Here is an 8,557-nt window from a genome sequence, read left to right as displayed (position 1 = left end):
ATACCTTGCTTATATAACACTATTTGGTTGAGAAATGTCATGAAGGAAACTGGTTTTCTATTTATATACTTACATTTTATTTATGTGAGTGATGCTATTAGGTAGATTCAGCACAAAAATGCCAGTGAATGATTTTAGAGCGTGTGTACGTGTATATCAAATTTATTAGGGTGGAAACAGTGATATGTTTGCAAACAATTGACATAGAATGTCTGAACATCGAGGGGTGTTCACAAGAATGTGAGTCAAAACAAAGTAGCCAAAGTCCAAGGCAACTTCAGAATACAAAGAAAACAATGAAAAAAAGAATTGGAAAATTGAATGGTTCTTGCATCTGGGGACAGGCACCTGTGCTACCTGGTGACTAAAAACCAGGGATTGTTCTAAAACTGAGAACAAATAGTGGCAGTCTGCCATCTACAGGCAATCAGGTGATTTTCACCAGTTTGATGTATTTGGAGCTAGTCCCTGACTCCAGACCCACAGGGTTGGAAAACCTTCCCTGCAATTCAACTTCTATAATTTAAAAAGGGGGAATCCGGGGAAGGGAAGTGGTGGGGGTGGGATTAGCAGATGCAAACAATTATATATAGAATGCATAAGGTCCAACCATATAGCACAGGGAACTATATTCAACACCCTGTGATAAACCATAATGGAAAAGAATCTGAAAAAGAATGCATATATATGTATAATTTAATCACTTTTGTGTACAGCAGAAACTAACACAACATTGTAAATCAACTATACTTGAATAAAATAAAATTTAAAAATAAAAAACCCATAAATAAACAAGTTAGAAAATATAAAGGGGGAGTTTTTTCTTCTGAGAGAGATTAAAAATCCTTGGGTAGACGTCAGGAAGGAAACCGTATTCTAATACGTGACAAGTATGGAAAGAGAGCTGTTGCAGGCTAAAAGCCAAATTTTATGGTATGATTTTCTGTGTCAAGCAAAATTCAAGCCAAATAAAAACATCCAGAATTAGACATTTCTGTGGCATTGAGTTTGTAGATGTACTTGACCTCGTTAAAGTCGAACAAGATGGGAGGTAAAGTGCAGCCTGGAGAAAGAGCCACGATGATAGTCAAGAGTTATTCTGTATTTCGTTTAAAATGAAAACAAGATTTTTTTTTTTCCCGAGACATCTATGACTAAGCACTCTCAAAATGCTTTTAAGGTATAATTCTACAAGATGAACTGATCTTTCTACTACTGAAATATTATAGTTTTAGTTTTAAATTTCCAGAAACAATAAGGAACACCCACATGTTTCACTGTTTCCTGTGTTTTGTTTGACATTGTTTCAGTTATTCAGATCAATAAAGAAACAGGCTGAGGTGAGCAAATGTGATAAAATGTAATTCAAAATATAGTTTAACAAAAAACTGAAGTTTATTTCTTTCCCATTTTACTATTTCTCACTTGGCATTAACAGCATCCTGTGTCCTAGAACAGAATAAATAGGATGTGTTCACACAAACCTGACAATTATACGGTGACAAAACACGTCTAGTGTGTCACCATTCACAAAGACATTCTAGGTGGTGTTTTTGCTAAAAATTATCACTCTAGGCAGTCAGTTTAAATACATAACATATAAAACTTTTAGGGGAAAAAAAACTAGGAAGAAATCTTTAGTACCTAGGGCTAAGCATTCTTAGATTTGCCACAAAAGGAAACATCGACGAATTAGACACCAAAATTAAAAACTTTTGTTCTGTGAAACATTCTGTTTAAGAGGATGAAAAGACAAAAGGCAAGCTACAGACTGGGAAATGTATTTGCAAATATCTGAAAAAGAACTGGTATCTAGAATATGTAAGGAATTCTCAAAACTCAACAATAAAAAGAATCCAGTTAGAAAATATGCAATAGACATTTAACCTAAGATGATTTAGAGATAGCAAATAAACACATAAAAAAATGTTCAAAGTTATTAGACTTTAGGGAAGTTAAAATTAAAACCAAAATGAAGTAAAACTGCACGTCAGAATGGCTAAATTTTTTTTAAAAGTAACAACAATAAATGCTTGTGAGGATGTGGAAAGACTGTATCTCTCAAACTTTTCTAGTGAGAAGGTCAAATGGTACAACGATTCTGGATAACGGTTTGGTAGTTTCTTATAAAAATAAGCGTGTAATTACCATAAAATGCAGCAACTGCACTCCTGGGCATTTACTGCAGAAAAATGAAAATTTATTCTCCTGCAGAAACTTGTAAGTGTTCATAGCAGCTTTGTTTGTAATACCCCTAAACTGGAAACTACCCAAATGTCTGTCCATGTGTAAATAGTTCAATAAACTAAGGTACATCCACACCATGGAATACTACTCAGCAATCCAAAGGATGGACAATTGGTACATGCAACTTGGAAAGATCTCAAGGGAATTAACTGAGTGAAAAAAGACTCAACCCCAAAGTTTACATACTATATGATTCCATTTGTGCAACATTCTTGAAATAACACAGTTATAGAGATACAGAAAAGATTAGTGGTCACCAGGGTTTTGCGAGTGGGAAGGTGGAGGGGAGGTGGGTGAGGAGGAATATAGGTGTGGTTTTTTGTTTCGTATTGTTTTGTGGTACGCGGGCCTCTCACTGCTGTGGCCCCTCCCACCGCGGAGCACAGGCTCCGGACGCGCAGGCTCAGCGGCCATGGCTCACGGGCCCAGCCGCTCCGCGGCATGTGGGATCTTCCCGGACCGGGGCACGAACCCGTGTCCCCTGCATCGGCTGGCGGACTCTCAACCACTGTGCCACCAGGGAAGCCCCTAGGTGTGGTTTTAAAAGGGCAGCATAAGAAATCATTACAGGGATGAAACTATTCTCTATCTTGATGATGGAGGTGTGGTAGTATGAGAATGTACACATGTGATAAAATTGCATAGAACCAAAAGAGACATACACATACACACACACACACACAAATACATGTAAGACGGATGAAATCTGAATCAGTTCTGTGGGTTGTACTCAGTCGATTTCCTGGTTATGATATTGTACTATTGTTTTGCAAGATGTTACCATTGGGGGAAACTGGGTGAAGGGTACATGTGATCTCCCTGTATTATTTCTTACGATCACATCTGAATCTACCATTATCTCAAAATAAAAACTTTAAGTATCAAAAAATAAATGAATAATAAAAACAACTAATAAATCACATAATTCAATAAAATAAAAAATATAGTATATTCTGAAGCAAACTCTCAACTTTCTTATGAAATGTGCAGGACTCGAGTTGGAAAAAAATGTAGCAAGACTATAGGCAACCTGTAGAAAATATATATGTATACATATTTTCAAAATCACACTCTATTAAATCTTTAAAAGATTTACTCAGGGCTTCCCTGGTGGCGCAGTTGTTGAGGGTCTGCCTGCCGATGCAGGGGACATGGGTTCGTGCCCTGGTCCGGGAAGATCCCACATGCCGCCGAGCGACTGGGCCCGTGAGCCATGGCCGCTGAGCCTGCGTGTCCAGAGCCTGTGCTCCATAACGGAAAAGGCCACAACAGTGAGAGGCCCGCGTACTGCAAAAAAAAAAAAAAAAGATTTACTCATAGGAATTCGAAAGGATTCACCTCTTCTACTTTTCCCTATTTGTTGCTTGAAAGTTACTAAAATGGGACAAACTATTAATCACCCACACAGTGGGGAGGAAGAGACTTCCTATGCAGTAAAGACAACCCCAGGTCTGAGCTGAGACAGCTCTCTACGCTTAGAAACGTCTTTTTGCAAGGTCGGCCCTTGGCTGGCATCTGGGAACTTGGGTTTCAAGAGTGTTCCCATGATTCTCTAGAGATAAAGGTGGCATGCTGAGCCTAATCTGTTTGTACAAACAATATGGTTTGTGCAGGACACCTGCTTTTCTCCTGGCAGTCTAGAATTCAGGTATGTGCTCAGCGGAGGGTGACCTTGTGACCAGCACTGATAAAAATCCTGGGCCCTGAGTCTCTATGCAGCTTCCCTGGAAAACATTTGATCACCACTCAGTGCTGGAGGAATTCAGCATGTTCTGTGTGACTCCTCTGGGGAATAACCCCTGGAAGCTTGGGCCTAGTTTCCTCTGGCCTTTGCCCAACCTTGCAAATAGATATTTCTAAGCGTAGAAAGCAGTCTCAGTTCAGGCCTGGGGTTGACCCTTTACTGCATACTAGGTCTCTTACTCCCTACTGTGTGAGTGATTAATAGTATGTCCCATTTTAGTAACTTCCAGGCAACAAATAGGGAAAAGTAGAAGAAATGAATCCATTTGAATTCCCATGAGTCAATTGCTTAAAGATTTAATAGAGAGTGCTGTCAGAAATACGTATACATATATATTTACTGCAGGTTACAGCTAATCTTGCTACTTTTTTTTCCACTCAACTCCTGCATATGTCATAAGAAAATTAAGAGTTTGCTTCAGCGTATACTGTGTGTTTCCTCTTTGCTTTGTAGCCTTTTGCTCTAATAAGTCATACCCTGAGTATATCCTGAGTCCTGTAACTCAGAATAGTCTAGAATCACTGAACCTGGTGGTGTTGGGGACCTCTGACTATTTGGATAATAAAGAAAAAACCCTGGATAATCTTTCTAATCTTGTTGGATGGCTAGATACATTCTGTTAATAAACCAGATTTTCTACTAAAAAACTCCCATGTTGAAGAACCTTTTGGAGAATATATCAACATTCATGAGCTTTTTTTTTAAGTGGCCATATTATCAATCAGTGCTTTGAGGTGGTGTCTGCAGTGGGACAAACCCATATAAAGAAAGGGACAAGCTCTCCCTTATGACCTAGAGTTCTCAGTCCAGCAGGGCCCTCTTCCAGTCTCCAATTTACTGATCTGAGATGACACCCTGGTAAGAGGCACATCAACATTAAAAATGTGTTTGTGTAAATCTTACCAAGGCTGCCTAGGGATTAGATGAAAGCCTCCCTATGAATCTCAAAATAGCCTTGCCAACTTTTAACTTTGCACGTAGGGATGCGACTTTATTACTTAAGCACTTGGTTAAACACACCCTCTCATCCACATCAAACACGGCTTTCAAGCACCTTTCTTTGACCATCTCTCCTCTTATCTCCAGGTGGCACGGAGTTCACAGTCAGAAACAGTTTTGAAGAAGGGCAGGAACAAAATACATTTCAAAATATATAGGACTAAAGAAAAAAACATATAAGACTGTGGAAACAAATGATTTTTTTCTTTACGGTTATTACATTAGAAGATGTGTGGGGTAAAAAGGAAAAAAATACACAAATCCTGGTGACCTTATCTATAGAATAATGTAAAGAAAAACTGACCCTTACACTGACTTCATGCCTGTCCCGAGATTTCGGGGAAATGACAAATATATTTGAAAACAAGTCCAAAACTGTGCTGGAAAAACAAGGGAGGATGTTATCAGTGGATGAAAATAAACACTGGAGAAACCTACATCCAAACACAGGGAGAGTCAGGGGCTTATCAGAGATGCTTCCTGGTAGTTTTGGGAAATAGTTGGGTGAGCGGTGACGACAACCCACGTGCACACTTTCTCCTAATCCCGCTGCACCTGGTAGGGAAGCTCCAGAGACTGGAAGCTCCAATCCAGCTTTAACAGCAATGAAACAAGGATTTTTTTTTTTTTTTTTTTTTTTTGCGGTACGCGGGCCTCTCACTGCTGTGGCCTCTCCCATTGCGGAGCACAGGCTCCGGACGCGCAGGCTCAGCGGCCATGACTCACGGGCCCAGCCGCTCCGCGGCATGTGGGATCTTCCCAGACTGGGGCACAAACCCGTGTCCCCTGCATCGGCAGGCAGACTCTCAACCACTGCGCCACCAGGGAAGCCCAGAAACAAGCATTTTTAATGAGCATTTTTAACTCCTTCATAGATTTCTCCATTCGTTCAGAACCTATAAAAAGAATCAATGACTTTGAGATCTGTGAGTCTGTTTCTGTTTTGTGAATAAGTTCATTTGTGTCATTTTTATTAGATTCCACATATAAGTGATATCATATGATATTTGTCTTTCTCTGTCTGACTTATTTCATTTAGTATGATAATTGCTAGGTCCATGCATGGTGCTGCAAATGGCATTATTTCGTTCTTTTTTATGGCTGAGTAATATTCCATTGTATATAGATACCACATCTTCCTTATCCATTCATCTGTCGATGGACATTTAAGTTGCTTCCATGTCTTAGCTATTGTAAATAGTGCTGCAATGAACATTGGGATAGGAAGTGATAAATTAGGAGTTAGGAATTAACAGACACACACTACTATATAAAAAATAGGTAAACAACAAGGACCTACTGTATAGCACAGGGAACTCTACTCAATATTCTGTAATAACTTATATGAGAAAAAAATCTGAAAAAGAGTATATATATATATATATTTATATATATATATATATATATATATATAACTGATTCACTGTGCTGTACACCTGCAGCTAACACAACATTGTAAATCAAACATACTCCAATAAAAAATTTTTAAAAAGGATCAATGAGGTTGGCAATCACACATCACACATTCTCTCCATGCTTTACACGGAGTCCACACAGCGTTACACTTACAGAAGTGTAGTAGATGCTAAATGGTTGACAAAAAGAACTTTAATTCTTTCGTCAACCATTCAAAAAATGGTCACAATTGACATTTTTATATGCCTGACTTCTCAACATATATCAATAGGCAGGCTGTGGCTTACAAAATATTTTTCTAAATTATTTTAAACACATGATTAGCTTACATGTAAAAAATTGCTCTAAAAAAATAAAGTGATAGTGTTAATCATAAAGTGTGGTGGATACGAATGCTACGATTACAACTGCATTTTTCATATAATTCTAATGAAAGTAGTTTTACGTATAATAATCTCAAAGAGCCACAAACTCTTAGCAAATAAAAAAATATTCTTCCTTTCCCTCTGGATATATGAGGAAGATAAAGAAGAAAGACCTCTTTTTCTTTCTTTTCTTCCTTCCTTCCTTTCTTTTTTTCAGTAAGCCATCCAACAAACAAAACAAATATTTTGGCATCTTCTTTATAGCAGGCCCTGTTCTAGGCACTGGAAAACACCATGAGAAAAGTAGATAATGTCCTTGCTGCAGGGGAGTTTTCATTCTTGAGAAAGGTGTTTTAACTAAGATTAGGTCTGGCCTTGAATGACCAAAAGAACTAAAAAAGTGGAAAACACAAACTTGTAAAATGTGTTTGCAGTCCAGGACCAGTTATGGTGTGGTAATTATCAAGCAGGTCTACCAAGTATGGTTGTACAGGTTCTGCACTGCATGATTCTGAAGAGTGTCATTCAGATCATAGACACGGTAGATTTTTATTAACAGGTTTACACAGATGGAAGCAGATTTCCTCAATGAGGTATGCCTGCCACCTATTTCAAATTCCCAAAGGCACCGTCTCGGGTAATGAAGGACCCATGACACCCTCATCTTGTGTCACTCCGGCCAGCTCTACAATTCAGCCCACAGGAGAGAACAGGACACACTCCTCCCTTTAGGCACACTTGTGCTCACGTCTGTTTATCAGAACTTAGAGACATAACCCCATCAAGCTACAGAAGAGACTGAAAATGTGGTTTGTTCTAGGCTGCCATATGTTTAACCAAAGATCACAATATTTTCTGGTTCCTGTCAAAATATGAAGTAGAATAGCTGCTACTCTCTCCCTGAAAATAAACCATGGAGAAGTTATACACATTCATAAACTTATACATGGCAGATCATCAAGTTTTTAAATTGTATTTGAGAGTGCACACTTAGGGATAGCTTTATTTCTCTGTGTTGCCTACAGCACTGTGCAAAAAATAAGCACTCAATAAATATTTGATGAAAGATTGACCAATTCCACCTCCTACTACATCGTACTAGAAAGAGAAAAATTACGCTGCCTGGTAATTCACCATACGCCTGAAGACTGACATCGTCACCTCTCAAATTTATCTTCTGAGCCAACTAACTAATCCGCTTTCCTTTATCTCTCCTTATTGATTCAGGTGCAGACACCTTAATTACCTTCTAGGCATTGCTACAGACTCTTTCCACCCGGACCACATGAACAAATATGATAAACCCAAAAGCCTATTAATCCGTAACATAGATTACCAGATTGCATCAACTGTCTCCAACAGAGGGAAAACTCTGTAGGCATTTGTCAGCAAGGAGCTGGGATGAAATTTGTTTTATCATTGTTTTAGGGAGAATATATGTGGGTGGAAATGTAGATTGGTGCAGCCACTAGGGAGAACAGCATGGAGGTTCCTTAAAAAACTGAAAGGAGAGTTGCTATAGGATCCTGCAATGCCACTCCCGGGCATATATCCAGACAAAACTATAATTCGAAGAGATACAGGCACTTCTGTGTCCATGTCAGCACTATTCACCACAGCCAAGACATGAAAGCAACCTAAGTGTCCATCAGCAGAGGAATGGATAAAGAAGATGTGGCACATATAGACAATGGAACATTAGCCATAAAAAAGAATGAAATCATGCCATTTGCAGCAACATGGATGGACCTAGAGATTATCATACTAAGTGAAGTAAGTCAGAGAA

The sequence above is a fragment of the Delphinus delphis genome, chromosome 5 (genome assembly GCF_949987515.2).
Source record: "Delphinus delphis chromosome 5, mDelDel1.2, whole genome shotgun sequence".
Lineage (NCBI taxonomy): Eukaryota > Metazoa > Chordata > Mammalia > Artiodactyla > Delphinidae > Delphinus > Delphinus delphis.
This window is presented reverse-complemented; position numbering follows the sequence as displayed.